Genomic DNA, 18,334 nt, shown 5'->3' on the forward strand with positions numbered 1-18,334 from the left:
AACGTGCAAGATGAGATGCCGTGTATAAGAAAAGTGCTATTCGGTCGACCAAAGAACGTGAATGAGAATAAAACATTGCTAAAAATAACAAGATGTTTGCTTGTCGTAATCAATGTCATTAACGAAGACGAGCAATTAACGAATTGTAATTGGGGATTAATGAACTGTAATTAGAATTACAGTTTTAAATAAAGAATTGCAGATTCGAGCAGAATTGTTGTCTTGAATCTTGAACTATCATAACTTTTGATCCAGAACTCCGATTGACAAGCGGTTTTGACAGGATTCGAGAGCACGACGAGAGTAGTTTTGACAAGCGATTTTGTTTTTAAAGAAAAAATTAAATAATACTTCTAATTTGAACAAGTTCATGTATCAAATCATCACTTGTGCAAAGAATTCAATTAAGTATAAACAATGAAACAACTTATCTTCCTTGTTGTTGCTATGCATCCATAGCTCTGATACCATGTTGAGAGAGAGAGAGAGAGTACGAGAGAGATACACAAGACATGCTCCCAAAGAATGATTCATATTGATGTAGAGTTAGTATATATAGGTGAGACCCAAGTCAAGTGAGAGATGATATATATAGTTGTAACAAAGGTCTCCTGATAGCATCCTAACGTCGGATTTTGGACATTCTACTTTACGTAGAGATGCCCAAGCCAAAGCAGATCCATGCTGCACTTGGTTCAAAGAGAATGGAAAACGAGAGGGATGTGCTGCTCAACCTCTCTGCCCATAGGGCATAGTCCCTTTTCGGTCCCCCAAAAGGGACATGAATCGGGTTCTAACCTAACCATACCTAAAGGTCAAATGATAGTAAAACCTTGTGAGAAACCTCCCAGTTCTCTGGGACCACCCTACCATAATCGAGGTTCTACCCACCCGATTCCCTTGATAGCTTTAGTTTTCTAATTAGGTCCTATCACATTTATGTATGACATTCACAATCAGCATCCTTAATTAGGCCTTTTAGGGAGCAAGATTTATTTCAGTAATTTACAGCACTGACACGAAAATAAAATAAGCAGTCCTTTTGACAAACAAGTTCCTTAACTTATCTTCAAGTTAATCTTTGTCTCTTGCCCATACAGGAGAATTATGTATCCCTTTTGTCTCCAGAGAAGTGCTTGGTCCAAATCACATGGCACCATAATTTCCATCCTTTTATCTAGAATAGGATCTTCCAATGCCCAAGACGTTGGGCTCATGATAGTCTACAATTTTGTTCCAGTCTAGGCAAGGGATGTCGAGAGCTCCACTGACCCCAAGTGACCTAGGAGTGAGACACAACGTCCGTGGTTGGCCTTTTCACCACTCGACCTTTGGCTTGTGAATCAAGCAGTGCTCTCTCAGGGTAATCTATGGTGTGATCTTGAAGATGATCCACCCATGCAAGATATCCTTCCTTAATCACTCCATTTATGAATGAAGCACGATCAAGGCAATCATCCTAATATCATCTTCAAGTGAAACATTCCTTTATTTTCCATGGCTACTTGTCATTACTGACCCTTGCCATGCTTTTACCATCAAACAAAAGCACTTGGAATATTTATCCAAATCACAATGCAACAATCAGTTGATTGAAAAAAACATGTAGGGTGTTGTTCAATCACCCAACAAAACTAATTGTATTTTTCCCAAATAATACAAGAATAAACACGATAATAATTTCATTGCATATTCACTCTCCCTCTTGGGATCAAAGAGCGATTCTATGCAAAATTTACTTAATACTTGTAATGTCATTATTTTTGTGATTATGCTATTCATAACCCTTGACTGATTACTCTATCAATGAATAATCCATACACAACTAAGTGCAATTAACTACCCTTGATACATGCATTTTGCAAACTCCATCTTTCGAATATGTGAGAAGAGGCTTATCCCTTCCCATGACCTATTCTCGTACCTCATAGCATGGGCCTAATGTATCTCATGCGAGAATCAAAGCAAGCATATATCGATTTAGAACTACATTACTTACAATTGGAACTACAGTTGGATTGACAGTGATGCCTTCACCCGAAACTTCGTTACTGGTTGTAGGATTGCCATCCGCATGTGACATTCTTTGCTTGGAGGCCATTGTCTGCAAGTAGACTCAAGAGATTAAGAAGGTGGAATAGATTCAAGATGGGAGAGTGTAAGAGAATATGGCTAAGTTGAGGATTAAGATAGAGGGAATTGAGCTAACTCTCTCCCTTGCAGCCTTTCGGGGTAACTCTTTTCTCTCTCTCTCTCTCAAGCTCTCTCTCACAATCTCTTGGAGGGGTATCCTTGTCTCTACCTCTCTCTTATAGCCTCTCAGGGTCTCTTTATGCTTCCTTGTGCCTCCCCATGCCTCATATTTATAATGAATTAGAGAAGAGGGGATGTGATTGAGAATAAGAGTTCTTGGTGGAGGGACTCTTGGAAAAATCAGTGATCTGATACTTAACTCATTAATCTGATGGTTCCATTGGCTCCAAAAGGGGGGTAAAACTCCAAGACACTTGCTTAGAAAGCTTTCATATCACTCATTCTTTTTCTCCATATTCGAAGTGTTGTCTACTGCCTATAGACTGCGATCGCGGTGCGCACGGCTTCGCAAATCTCTCTCTTTAGTTTTTTCATTTTTATAAAATCTCCAAAACTAACTAAAACATCACATTTCTTTTCTTTTAAATGACATCCAATTCTATAAATCTCCATATCTTTTTAGAATAATATGTAAAATATCTAGAGTATGCTAGTTTTGCCCAAAATCTAATATTTTTGGACCATCCATACTATACATATTAACACTAGTGATTAATATGGCTCATAACTCTTGTTCATGTTGTAACTTCCATGAAGGGTGGCTATGGTCCTTGTTAATCCGAGAAAGATATCGGATTTACAACTCTTGATTTCTTTTAAAATAAATTATTTTTAATTAAATATAAATTATTAGTTATTAATGCTAGTTGGTTTTTACCTTAGTTAGTCTTTAGTTAGTAACCTTACTAACTTATTAATTGACTAACTAAATTTTGAACTAACCAACTAACTTTTAATTGCGTGGAAATATTACATCCTCCTCCCCTTAGAGAAATCGAGATGTCCTCATCTCAAGAGAAACCGGGGGTATCATTTTGGAACTTGTGGGTTATGGCCCCCCCACGCTTTCGCTGCGCTACTCTGATCACTTATAGGCATGTGGTCTTTTGAAACAACAACCTATTGTATTTGATATATCCGAGTCTTGATTACAAGAGAAAATTTATTGTAGTTACATCTCATGAATATCTTCTAGGTTTTTCCTAAGTATCCTGGTATATTATGGATCAGTGGAGCTTGTACAACTTCATTTCTTGTAAGCTCAAGTTCTCTTTGAGTTCTATTGGGACAATTGACATAGTTATGACCAATGTTGTGCCACTCGGAGCATTGGTGTTTAGGGTGCTTTTTGGACATTCCCTTTTGAAATGACCTAACTCCCTGCAATAGAAACAGTGCGGAGCTTTATCGCTTGCAGTCACAAGGTTCTTGGTTGTCCTTGGCATGAGTTTCTTTATTAGACCAAATTGTCTTAGGAACCTTTTAGCAGATCGAAGTGGTCCTTTATCTCGGAAACTATGTTTCAAGATTGTCCTCTTCATAGTTCAGGGCTGAGCTCCATGGACAATCGGCTTTGCCTGTAATACTAAAGAATACTTCCAAGCTTTGACATTTTGGTAAGACCCAATCCATATTAGTTGAGAATAAAAAAATTAAGAGAAATTCAATGCAAGTTATAAATGTCATTCCTTGCTAGAGTATCTCTAATCATTTGCAAGTTGTAGGCTCAAAATAGATGCAACTCATTTTACTTAGGTCTACTATAGCTACAGGAGTAAAGTTTATTCCAATACAAGTTTTCTTTTATGTCGACAAAGTTTGTAGGGTTTCTAATCATCCTGAAGAGGTGTTGTAATTTCTAGGTCTTCATCTTCATTTGATTCCTCTATATATCCATAGACTGCTCCTGCGTAGCTTCATTTTCTCGGAGGCTCAATGTATTCTGGACTTAGATCAGGGCAGTCTGCTTGGATGTGTCCTAGCTCATTACAATGGAAGCATTGACGGTAGGGACATCTTCTACGGATGTGCCCTATCTCTCCACACATATGGCATCTTTTACACTAATCTTGGGAGTCATCTTTGCTACAATTTCCCAATTTAAGTTATTGGACGATTGGATTCACTTGGAGTAATGCATCTTGCAAGTCCATTCGACACATTGCTTCTAGACAGTGGTCTAGAGGAGTGTTCAAGCCATGGCAAAACATGGATACTTACTGTGCAATATCCATAGGCGGTGCGTATTTTAATAGGGTTACTAACATTGAGTAGTAAGCTTCTAGGGTTAATTCCAGCTGCTTGAGCTTGAAGAATTCATTCATCTTCAAAGTTTGGCATGTTGATGGAAGGTATTGTCCGTGTACAACATCTTTCAAACTGAGCCCAAGTGACAACGGCTTTAGAAAATACCTTGATCTTTGCATCATTGCTTCCACCATAGCCAAGCTAGCCAATAACTTAAGTTTGGCTATCATTGCTTGATTGGTAGAGGCAGTTCCCGAAGTAGAGAAATAGTCATCCATTGATTCAATCCATGACTATGCCTCTACTGCGACATCTAACCCTTCTCCATCAAACTCGGGTGTCTTAATTTGCTTGAGAAGGAATTTCTTGTCTTGCATGTCAGCATTCATGGATGCAAAAGGCGCATGGAAATCAACCATACCATTTAGGTTATTTTTTTAAAGATACATCTACAAACCATACATTAATCAATCCCATATCATTACGAAATTTCACTCTGATACCAATTGTAACGTGCCCCACCTATCGGCTGTCCAGGCACGCTTTTAGCGGTTCATCGAGAAACGAGTCTAAGTGACACTGCCTAGGACTCCCATGGAATGTCATGAGATTTGTTGCCTAGGGTTTCTTGAGTCTTCCTTGCAACGGAATGTTCGCAACCAAACCCACTAGGATTGACGTGAAATTTGGGTTCCTACTAGACAAGGTCTCCTGACACCATCCTAGCGTTGAATTTTTGACATTCTACTTTACAGAGAGATGCCCAAGCTGAAGCAGATCCATGCCGCACTTTGTTCAAAGAGAATGGAAAATGAGAGGGATGCGCCACTCAACCTCTCTGCCCATAGGGCATAGCTCCATTCGGTCCCCTAAAATGACATGAATCGGGTTCTAACCTAACCATACCTAAAGGTCAAATGATGATAAAACCTTGTGAGAAGCCTCCCAATTCTTTGGGACCACCCTACCCTAGGACAGACCATCAAGGTTCGGCCCACTCGCTTCCTTTGATAACTTTAGTTTTTTAATTAGGTCATATCACATTTATGTATGACATTCTCAATCAGCTTCCTTAATTAGGCCTTTTAGGGAATAGGATTTGTTCACGTAATTTACAGCATTGACACGAAAACAAAACAAGCAATCCTTTTGACAAGCAAGTTCCTTAACTTATTTTCAAGTTAATCTTTGTCTCCTGCCCATATAGGAGAATTATGTATCCCTTCTGTCTCCAAAAGAAGTACTTGGTCCAAATCACATGGCACCATAATTTCCATCCTTTATCTAGAATAGAATCTTCCAACGTCCCAGACGTTGGGCTCACAGCAGTCTACAATTCCATTTCGGTCTAGGCAAGGGGTGTCCCGAGCTCCACTGACCCCAAGCAGCCTAGGAGTGAGACACAACTTTCGTGGTTAACCTTTTTACGACTCGACCTTCGGCCTGTGAATCGAGCAATGCCCTCTCAGGGTAATACGCGGTGCAATCTTGGAGATGATCCACCCATGCAAAATATCCTTTCTTAATTAATCCATTTAAGAATCAAGCACAATCAAGGCAATTAGCCTAATATCATCTTCTAGTGAAAAATTCCTTTATTTTCCATGGCTACTTGTCATTATTGACCCTTGCCATGCTTTTACCATCAAACACAAGCACTTGGAATATTTATCCAAATCACAATGCAACAATCAGTTAATTGAAAAAAACATTTAGGGTGTTGTTTAATCACCCTACAAAACTAATTGTATTTTTTCCAAACAATACAAGAATAGACGCGATAATAATTCCATCTCATATTAGCCCTCCCCCTTGGGATCAAAGAGTGATTCTATGAAAAAATTTACTTAATACTTGTATGCACAATTCTTAATGTCATTCTTTTTATGATTATGCTATTCATAACCCTGACTGATTGCTCTATCAATGAATAAGCCATACGCAACTAAATGCAATTAACTTCCCTTGATATATGCATTTTGCAAACTCCATCTTTCGAATATGTGAGAAGAGGCTTATCCCTTCCCATGACTGGAACTGCAGTTGGATTGAAAGTGATGCCTTCACCCAAAGCTTCATTGTTGGTTGTAGGATTGCCATCCGCACGTGACATTCTTTGCTTGGAGGCCATTGTCCGCAAGTAGACTCAAGCGATTAAGAAGGTGGAATAGATTCAAGATGGGAGAGCGTAAGAGAAGATGGCTAAGTCGAGGATCAAGATAGAGGGAATTGAGCTAACTCTCTCCCTTGCAGTCTCTCGGGGCAACTCCTCTCTCTCTCTCTCTCTCAAGCTCTCCCTCACAATCTCTTGGAGGGGTATCCTTCTCTCTACCTCTCTCTTGTAGCCTATTGCCTGAAGATTGCGAAGTGCTGTCTACTTCCTGTAGACTATGATTGCGGTGGTGCGTGTGATTTTGCCAATCTCTCTCTTTATTTTTTTCTTTTTACAAAATCTCCAAAACTAACTAAAAAGTCAATTGTATTTTTTTTAAATAATATCCAATTCTAGAAATCTCCATATATTTTTAGAATAATATCTAAAATATCTAGAATATGCTAGTTTTGCCCAAAATCTAATATTTTTGGACCATCCGTACTATACATATTAAGACCAGTGATTAATATGGCTCATAACTCTCGTTCACGTTTTAACTTCCGTGAAGGGTGGCTATGGTCCTTGTTAATCCGAGAAAGATATTGGATTTATGACTCTTGATTTTTTTAAAATAAAATATTTTCAATGAAATAAAAATGGTTAGTTATTAATGTTAGTTAGTTTTTACCTTAGTTAGTCTTTAGTTAGTAATCTTACTAACTTATTAATTGACTAACTAACTTTTGAACTAACCAACTAGCTTTTAATTACATGGAAATATTACATTGTAGCTCATTTGGCATATGAACATATGCAATACAAATAAACAGATTCAAGTGGGATATACTAGGCTTCTTGCTTGTAAAGCATTCTTTAGGGGTCATTTCAGAAGCTATAGTTGTGGGCATTATGTTCACAATAACTTTAGATTAAAAAAATATTTGTAAATTCTTTTCAGCCTCAATGCCCATGCAACTTTCTATTTTCATGTGGGATATACTTACAAGTAAACTCTCTCTTTTTCCCATGAGGGGAATATACTAAATTGTTTGTGGTAGATGATACACGTAATGCATTTGCTAATATCTTTGTTTGACCATCATGCAAGAACAAATGAGAAATTTTCCAATGTGTGAAATTGGATAGCATGAATCATCACTTATTTGCAAATAACCTAGATTTTGTTAGTCTTGTATTTCTCCAAACTATTCATCATGGCTAGTCATATGTGTCAAGAATTGTGTGGTGGGGGGACTTGCTTGAGGTGCTGCGCCAAACACACCCTATATACACAAGAGGAAGCTTACTCAAGAACACACAAAAAGAGAGACGGAGGCCAAAACGTTTTCTTGCTGATTTTTTCTTCTTCTTCACCCACTATACAATACACACAAAGTATAGATAAGATACAACATAAAGGAAAGTGACCTTCTAAGTCAAACAGTGCATAACTGACTATACTAATTGACTGGCGTTATATCTTTGCTAGCTGTAGGTAGGTGTAACAAACTAAATACAATAAGTGATAAGTCAGTGGCCATGTGAGTATCATAATGACCACCAACGTGCTAAGTGTAGACGTGCGGACTCATCTAGCCAGGTAGTCCATCATCAATGTCCGCACGTGTTGAGCTTGCCATCTCAACACTCCCCCTCAAGCTCAATTCTACTATGCAACTCTAAGTAAGATTCAGAACTTTCAAAGCTTCTCTACACCCAATGCCTTTGTAAAAATGTCAGCTATCTGATCCTGTGTGCTGACATATACCAAGTCAGTCTCTCCTGCAAGTACCTTCTCTCTCACAGAGTGGTAGTGCACCTCAATGTGTTTTGTCCTAGCATGAAACACTGGATTCCTAGCTAGATGTATGCTGCTCATGTTGTCACAATGAATGACAACTGGACCATCTCCTTGCACATCCAAATCACCTAATAACTTTTGCAGCCATACCACCTCACATGCTGCCATAGCAGCACCTCTATACTCAGTCTGTGTACTTGATAAAGAAACTATAGGTTTCTTTTTGCTAATCCATGTAACTGCTACACTACCAAGGGAAAACATGAATCCACTTTTAGATCTTTTGTCTGACATGCTACCAACCCAATTTGCATTTGTGTATCCAAAGACCACTACGTCCTTACCTGCCTCATAAAAAAGTCCATAATGTAAAGTGGACTTCACATACCTCAATATACGTCTAACTGTATCCAAATGAGGCTTTCTAGGCATCTATATAAACTGGTTGACAAGGCCAATATCATAGCTTGTGATAGTCATGTAAATCAAACTCCCTACTATCCTCCTGAACATAGTAGGGTCTTCTATCTCATCCCCAACGTCAGCACTCAACTTCACATTTTTCTCCAATGGTATTGAAAAAGGCTTACATGCTGTCATACCATACTTGGATAACATATCCAAGACATATTGCCTTTGGGATAGCCATATACCATCATCACATTTGATCACCTCAATACCAACAAAGTATCTCAGTTCACCCAAATCTTTCATCTCAAACTTCTTCTTCAAGAAGTCCTTAACTTCGGCAATCCCATTGTCACTGTCACTTGTAATAATCAAGTAATCCACATAGATGACTATGATGGCCAAACCTGCATCTCCCTTTCTCACATAAAGTGAGTGATCAACATTAGAAATACAAAATCCAATATCGACAAGATACTCTCCAATCTTGTGGCCACACCCCATTTAAATTATTTTATGGGAAGGAGTGTGTCTTGCCCTTAGAAATTGAGTTGCCGACCATAAGATTCGCAATCAATCATTCTTTGGGTGATGAAGATGCCCTATTTGAGTGGTTTACGACTATAGCCCACTTGGATGAGCTTAAATTGCAGAGTCTGCTACAGTAGGAGGTGGCTAAGCATCGAATGAAGCGGTTGCATGATCTAAAAGTGAATAAATATACCTTTAAGAAAGGGTAATTAGTTCTACACTATGATGCGCGTAGGGAGCTATTTTTAAGAAAGCTGGAACCTAGATGGGATGGCCCTTACAAGATAGTTAGGTTAGGTAAAAATAAGTCCACGACTTTATTGGCTGATCTACAGGGAGTGAAATTTAAGAATAAGGTTAATCTTAATAAGCTTAAACCTTATTATTTCTAAATATGCTAATGTGCTAAATGCATTGCAGGTCTATGCTGGGATTGATTTGAGACCTACAGGAGAGCTTAAACTAGTTGATGGGGCGGTTAATCCCTTATTTGGAGCACCCATATCTTGAGCAAAGATATCATCAGGGGAAGCTTATCTGGTGGAGCAAGGGATACAACGTGATTGATACAAGAAGACGGTGCATTTTTCTGGAAGATCAAAGTTTTCTACCATCACTGTTTGCAGATTTTGACAAGCATCCTTGTTGAGTTTAATGAAGAAGGTGGGATGGAGCCGTCAGTTCATCCTCTCAATATGTTGAATTTTGACTATCATAATTACAAATCGGGGAGTTCTTGATGGCTAGCTATGTAAACCCATTATGGATGTACACATTATACTTTGATGGAGTGTCCCGGGGGCCTAATAAAAAAGGGAGTGTTGGAGTAGTTGTATGAGATCCTCGATGTAGGGTTGCAATGAAATTAGTAGTTTATCTCGGGGTAGGATTCACTAACAACATGGTAGAGTATAAAGCCTTGATTATGGGACTGAATATTGCAAAGAAAGGTGGTATTCGGTGGTTGTTGGTAAAGGGGGATGCCTAGTTGATCTTAAATCAACTTAATGGGACATATATAGTCCGGAATCCTATCCTTCGTATGTATCATCGAACTGCTATAACCCTACTTGATGAATTTGAGAGCATATCTCTTGATCTCATTCCATGTTATTGGAATCAGTTTGCGGATTCCTTAGCTAATTTTGCTTATGAAGAGGACCTTTTCTTCAACTGTGGTCCTTGACCAGATGTTGCGCTTGATAACAAGACAGGACATGGTCGGCTTGTGGGGAATGTTATCAGACCACACGTTATATGGCAGGTGATGGTTGATATGGGTAATGCGAAGAGTGGTCGAGACCCATCTACCACTATTATCATGGACCCATAGGTTGATCAAATGACATGTTATGTGTATGCCTCTTGCTATATATGGATGAGGTATGGGTCACAACTTGATGCATTTAGTTTAGGGATGAGAGCCCTATTTTTCCCTGGGATGGAGCGCATTTTCGTATATCTGCCTTCTTTCCAAGGAGGGATCTATATGAGCTAGTTTGCTTGATTTCTTTAGGCCAAGAGGGCCAGTTGTTTTAAGGTTTTAATGATCTATTTCCTTAGGCCAGGAGGGCCAATTAGTTTTGTCATGTCGTGTTTGATTTCTTTAGGCCAAGAGGGCCCCATGTCTGTTTGGTGCAAGTAGAGTTAATGGTTTTTTGTTGTAGTGATTGCACCATACAGGTTGATTGAAGTTGCTGGAGGGAGCCTTTGCTGCGAAGGAGCTTCTTCTGGCCATTCCAAGTGGTTTCGTCCCCTTTCCGAGTCTTTTACCTTAATCAATTAATGATATATGTGTGTGTAAGGGTTACTTTCTTTTGTTTTTTAGGGACTAACACTTGAGGCATGAAGTCCCAGGTTTAGGCTTTGTATGTCTGGGGGAGGTCTAAGTACTCATTGCGTCCTGCAAAGGCATTGTCAGGCATTGAAAGACCTGTTTTAGAAGGCAATTCTAGTGACATTTAGAGAAGCATACTAAAATAATGATGGAAAGAGGCACAACCCTAAATATCTGAAAGATAATGTATGAATATACGGAGGTGTGTAAAAAGGGGCTCTAACCCCTATAAAAATAGAAAAGGAAAGAAAGAAAAATCCTTGAGCTGTTGTTTATTGCCTTGCGAAGGCTTGGTAGGTTCTTGGGGACGAGACGAGACCCATGGCCGATGCCTTCTCTTCCAAGGGGCAGCATCTAGCTAAACAACAAAGAATATAAGAAGATTGGAGCGAAAATAAAATTGAGCATTAGAAAAGGATTCAATGTTGCCTTGCGAGGGCTTGGCAGGTTCTTGGATACCGAGACAAGACCTGAGGCCGATGCCCTGTTCTCCTTGGGTCACTACGCTCAGGTCTCTCCTTTTTACACACTCGAGTATGGGAAATAAGAGGCTAAAAGAGCAATGTGCTAAAAGATAATATTTGTTGATCAGGCTATAGGAGTCCTTGCCTAGTAGAAGCTCCTAGTTGGGTTGTTCTTAGTTAGGTAGGTAGTTCAGACCACCACTTAGGATGACCTCATTGCTTGTTCTTTTTAGCTGGACTGTGTTGAAGCTATTGGTTAGTGACTAGCTTTAGACTTTCTGTCAGATTATGCTAGGCCTACTCCTCGTGTATTTCATACCTTGGTTTTGACAGGGGGTAGGGTGAGAGCTGTGATGTCTTTTGTTATGTATCTATTTTGTATCAGCTTGATGCTCTTTGTGGTTGTGTTTATGTGCAGATTTGTTCGTGGGATTCGACGGACTGAGTCACCATATCCGATGGTCGCTAATGACAGATGATTTTTGATGCCGAGAAGTGCTTAAAAATAGCCACAAATTTCAAATTTCACGGGAAAAATAGACTTCGTCGAAGGCAGCGATTGCAATCAGTAAGATTTTAAGCAGCAATGCCCGAAAGTGCTTAAAAGACCCATTAGACAACAGTTGGTGAATTTTCATAATTTTTTGGCATGTTAGATGAGACCCTTGGAGATGCCCGACAGTGGAGGACTTCAAGATGGACACCCAAGATTTTTCAGACCCTGTGAATCAGACATTGGACAAGGAAATGGGAGTGCTTGAGAGGCCAAGACCCAAAAGAGTAAGTGGGAATAGACATAAGGGGGGCTAAAGGTCATGCCTTTTGGGGGTTCCCTTTGGGAGCCCCAAAAAATAAAAATCGTTTGGGGGGGGGGGGCGTCCGTTTTTTTCGCGTGCAGAGAAAGAAGGTGCCATTTTTTTACACTTGATGGAGATGGGCTATGGCACCTGTAAACAACCCCCCAACTAATCAGATGGCTAGTCTACATTCAATCTTCACTCCTCATCACTCAAGACTGCGTGTGGAATGGCTGCCCAGTTGTGGAGATCAGAATTCAATCTTTCTCTCTCCTACATAGAGGCACTTCATGTGGCAAGAATCAAGAAGAGAATCGGGTGATGGATGCTTGTTCGGGAGGCACCGGATTGTTCCAAGAGGTTGAGGAGGCTGAAGGCTAAAGATCTATGTTGAAATCCATGGCTGGTGGGTCGATACATAGTCCCAATTAATTATTCAAAAAACCCAAAACACGCAAAAAGGCAGTATGCTCTATTTTATGAAAGAATTTTGCTTGTTTTTGATCGTTCATGGTCTAAATGGTGTGAATATGGGCTGAAATTTTATTTGAATGTTCCTTGCATTATGTTTGAGGGCTGCAATCACTGTTATGTAGAACCCATATTGATTTAGAGCAATTAAAATATTTCAAAACCCAAAAAACTACTAATTTTTATGAAAATTGATAGTTTCTTTGATTTTGAGTGGGAAAAAATGAGTGGACATGGGGTAAAACAAGGGAAAATGTTGAGTTTCAGTTCCAATGATCAGTCATTAGAAAAAACCAACAAATACCTATTTTCTATTAAAAATAAATAGAAAAAATAGAGGAAAAATAGAAAAAATGGGTTTCGTGCGTTCGAAAAAATTGGAAAAATAAGATCTATGTATGTGAATGTCTAAGGAGGCTGAAGCATGAGGTTAAGCCTCAGTTTGGCCCTTTTCCTTTGTGTTAAAGTGCGTATTTATTGCTCTTATATACAAAAAATGACACAAAGGAATCTCTACACCTATGCATCGCGGAAAAATTTAAACAGTGAGGGGGAGGATGATGTTATACAATAGCTTAAGCGTTGAAATAATACAAAGTCTGATTTTTCAATTTATGCATAACATTTAAGATGTGGTTTATGTGGAAATAATGGATCTAGCAGCATGAGGTTAGCCTTGGTGCTAGATTCTTGCAACGCAGCATTGCGCATTAGCGGAAATTCATTAAAAGGGTTGTTTTTGCATGACACATAGGCTGATTTCAAACCATAATTGTGTGTGCACAAAATAAAGCATTCACCATTGCATGAATCATACACATGGTATCTATTCCTGGCATGCATAGCACTTGCTTGAAGTATAAATAACCCACACTGGAGAGAGTGAGGCACCCAAGCTGTAGGTCTAGACAGTGGGTCCAAGGTGACAAGTAAGTGAGAACTGGTACATTCCTAAAACGATATAATATTGGTACCAAGAGTGGAGTCTATTTCATATGTGTTAGCGACACATCGAGGGGCCAATCCCCAAGGTGTAGGAGGGTCATAGTGGGGATGTGGCAATTAGTCGAGGGTTGTCTCCTATGTTGTTCTATGTGATGAATGACACCAAAATGTGTAGGGTCTCCCTCTGAGGAGTCTGAGAAGGTTAAGGTTTGGACTATAAACACAATACAAATGAAAAATGTACGTATGATGGTAGGGCAATGTGTCCTGTAGACGCTCCTGACTGTGAGACCGTGGGGTTGTCTTGTGCATGTCAAAGGCCCGGCTAGTGCTATAGCGATACATGAGAATTATGTATCTCTTCTATCCAATAGAAGTACCTAGTCCAAATCACATGACACCATAATTTCTATCCTTTATTTAGAATAAGATCTTCCAATGCCCTAGACCTTGGGCTCACGGCAGTCTCTAGCTAGGTCTTGGACTCGTGGCAAGGGGTGTCTAGAGCTCCATTGACCCCAAGTTATCTAGGAGTGAGACACAATTTCCACGGATGGCCTTTTCACCACTTGACCTCCCATGAATCTAGCAGTGCCCTCTCGGGTTGAAACACAGTGTGACCTTGGAGATGATCCACCCATGCAAAATATCCTTCCTTAATTAATCCAATTAAGAATCAAGCACAATCAAGGCAATTAGCTTAATATCATCTTCCTTCAAGAAAACATTTCTTTATTCCCCATGGCAACTTGTCATTAATAACCCTTGCCATGCATTTACCATCAAACACAAACACTTGGAATAGTCATCCAAATCACATCCCACAATTAGTTTAATGCAAAGCATTTAGGACATTATTTGATCAATCAAAAAAACAATGGTATCCTTTTCCAAAAATTGTATGAATAATCACGATAACCTTTCCATCACGCATTTGCTCTCCCCCTTGGGATCTAAGCGATTCCATGCAAAATTTACTTAACACTTCCTTCATTCGGTTAGGAAATATGTCGAAGTTTTAACATTGCTCAAGACATGAGTTCTAATAATCCCTTACTTTGATTGATAAGTGAACCTTCTTCCTAACGAGTACAAAAACATTGGTCTTTCCTTTGACTTAGGGTTTCCTAACCCTTGAGCTCTTCATTTGCCTTTGAGGCCTAGAGTTGTTTATATCTATTCCAATTCCTGAATAGGATTGATAATATTGTAGATATCGGATGGATCTCAAGGCATCTTAGTTTTATCCCTTATTATCTCCGTTTGTGTTAACTACGCACAACATCAAGACTCCCAATCTATCAAACATAAGCTATTAACGAGAGCTTGGACAAAGGTCTAGAGCTTCGATAATGATTCTTTTCTAGACTAAGCTACTTGCCATGCAATCCTTCAGGCATGCAAGTTGCAACATATACCTTCAAAGCGAGTAAAATACACCTACTATTGCAAGGACATGCTTGAAGCCTTAAATTTTTTTAATGAATTCATCGCATAGAATTTAAATACAATTAACTTATCTTGACACATGAATTTGTGGAATGCAGTCCTTTGAATACTTGCGATGTAGTTTATCCTTTTCAATGTCCTATTCTCGTGCGGCATAATACGGGTCTAATGCTCCTCATGTGGGAAATCAAAGTAAGCATCTATTAATTTGGAAATACATTACTTACGACTAGTATTGCATGCAGATTGGTAGTGTTGCCCTCACCCAAAGCTTCATTGCTTGTTTAGGGATTGCCATCTAGGTGTGATAATTTTTGCTTGGGTGTCATCCCGAATCTCTTCCCTTTTAGATGTGCTTCGCATAGGACTTCTGCGTCTTGTACTCGATTAGCGAGGGTCAGTTGGGAGCGAGATGAGCTTGCGATCAAAGGATAATCATGCAAAAATAGGGTATGGATGTGCGGCCAATAGGAGAGAAGGAATGCGTGTGGACACCCTCTACGGAGGGGAAGAGAAGGGAACCCCTTGGATTATTCTTCCTTCATTCTCTCACCCTCTGTCACCCTCTTTCTCTATCTCTTCCTCCCTCTCTCTCACCTTCTCTATCCCTCTCTCTCTCTCTCTCTCTCTCTCTCTCTCTCTCTCTCTCTCTCTCTCTCTCTCTCTCTCTTGCTCTCTCCCTCCCTCCCTCTCTCTTAGCGGTAGCAAGGGGCAAGGAGGTGGTATCCTTTTCTACGATGGGGGGGGGGTGTTTTATAAGGGGGGAGAGGTTATTATTGGGGGAGAAAGAGGTAGTGTGGGGGCGGGGGGGAAAGGTAGCACATGTGTGCTCCTCCTCCCCATCTTCATTTTCGTTGTCGCCCTTATCTTCATCAATGTCCTCGTCCTACTTGTCAACCTTGCTATTTTTGCTTGCAACTCAATTGTCATCCCTTTTTTCCAAATCCTCAACAACTACTATTGCAGCTCCCCCTCCCTCCGCCAACTGGCAGCGTTGACCGGGGGGATGTCATTTTAAATTTTTTTGATTAATATTATTTAAAAAGGGGGGTGTTTTCTATGCGCACGGGGAGATATTACAATCGAGTAGTGCCCTCTTGGGTTGAAACGCAATGTGACCTTGGAGATGATCCATCCACAAAAAATATCATTCCTTAATTAATCCAATTAAGAATCAAGCACAATCCATACAATCAGTCTAATATCATCTTCTAAGAAAACATTCCTTTATTTCCCCATGGCAACTTGTTATCACTAACCCATGCCATGCATTTACCATCAAGCACAACCACTTGGAATATTTATCCAAATCACATCCCAACAATCAATTTAATGCAAAAGCGTTGTCTGATCAATCAACAAAAACAATGGTATCCTTTTTCAAAAATTTTAGGAATAGTTGTGATAACCTTTCCATCATGTATTTGCTCTGCCCCGTGGGACCAAAGAGTAAAATTTACTTAACATTCCCTTCTTTTGGCTAAGGTATATGCTAAGGGTTCAAATACTGTACACGACATAAGTCTTATCATTTCAATGCAAGTTAATTAATCTAGCAAGAACATTTATGCCTCTTCTTTAAGTGACATTTATCTTTTAGAATTTCCCTACTATGCAGCATCTTATCTTGACTTTATCTTCCTTTCTCCTAAGGCAAGGAGTCGCATGTCATTGATGTAAAGTTCACATAATCTCTCCCATGTATGTATCATCTATGTGCATTTGCAAACCTTAAACAATATTGTCCTAGGTAAAGATTAATCGAAGACTCATTGATTCTTAATACTTTAGAGTCCCCTATGCTGCTTATGCTATGCATGGATTCGTTGCATAGCAACTAGGTGCAGTTAACAAACACTTCACAAACTTCATCTTTGAATATTTGAGATGCAAATTTTCTTTTTCAATGACATGTTCTAGCATGGAAAAGTACGGAGCCTAATGTATCTCATGCAAGAATCAAAGCAAGCATCTATCAATTTAGAAATACATTACTTACGACCAGTACCATAGTTGGATGGGCAATGATGTGCTCTCTTGAGGCTTTCATTGCGGGTTTGCCATCTGCGTGTGACATCTTCTGCTTGGGGCAATTCTTGGTCTTCGTCTCCCTTAGGTGCGAGTCACACAAGACTTTCACACACTGTTCTCGATTGGTGGGGCCAATTGGGGAGAGAATTAGGCTTGCAAGTGGACAATAATCTTGAGGAAAAAGGTATAGTGATTCACGTGCCATGTGCAAAGGGGAAAAAGATGTGTGTGGCCACCTTTGGAGAGGAAGAGAAAGAGTCTCTCTCTCCCCCTCTCTCTCTCTTTGTTTCCCTCTTCTTCTTCTTTCTCTCTCTTTCTCTTTCTCTACCTCTTCTTCTTCTTCTTCTTCTTCTTCTTCTTCTTCTTCTTCTTCTTCTTCTTCTTCTTCTTCTTCTTCTTCCTCTCTCTCTCTCTCTTCTTCTCTTATTTTTCTTCTCCTCTCTCTCTCCCTCTTTCTTCTTCTCCCTCCCTCCCTCTCTTCTCTCCTCTCTCTTTATCTCCCTCTCTCTTCCTCTCCCTCTCTCCACCCTCTCTCTCACTCACTCACTCACTCACTCACTCTCTCTCTCTCTCTCTCTCTCTCTCTCTCTCTCTCTCTCATAATAGCAATAGCTCGTCTCCTCTAAGGCTTCTTATCTACCTTCCAAGCGGGGGGGGGGGGGGGGGGGGAGGGGTTATAATGGGGAGGGATGGTGTATTATTGGGGGGTAAAGTGAAATGGTGGTGTGGTTTTCCCCACCCGCCACCTGTCGAACTATGTGGTAGCTCTGTTGTGGATTGGAGGTGGTAGGTCCATGGCATCCCTCCTCGAAATCATTGTCTTCTTCATCCTCAACGTCTTCGTCATCTCCTCCAAGTCATTTGCTTCCCCCCTTGCCATGCCATCTTCTCCTTTTTTGACGTCACGTTCTTCCTCCCGTTCGTCAATTCCACTCCCTCTTCTTGTCAGCGATGACAGGGGAGGGGTGGTAACAAATTTTTTTTGATTACTTTCTTATGAAAATTAGGGGGGTTCTATGTAGCATGGTAGGGGATATTACAATTTTAAAAAGTTGCAAATCTGGTAGGTCGTCATTGATTCCATGTTCAACAACAGTAGTGGCTTCTCCTATGGGTATGGGGAACATATGATCTGCCATATAATGCTATTTACCCCCTGCGTAT

The sequence above is a fragment of the Lygodium microphyllum genome, chromosome 5 (genome assembly GCF_053477565.2).
Source record: "Lygodium microphyllum isolate KBCC chromosome 5, Lygodium_microphyllum_v1.1.10, whole genome shotgun sequence".
Taxonomy (NCBI): domain Eukaryota; kingdom Viridiplantae; phylum Streptophyta; class Polypodiopsida; order Schizaeales; family Lygodiaceae; genus Lygodium; species Lygodium microphyllum.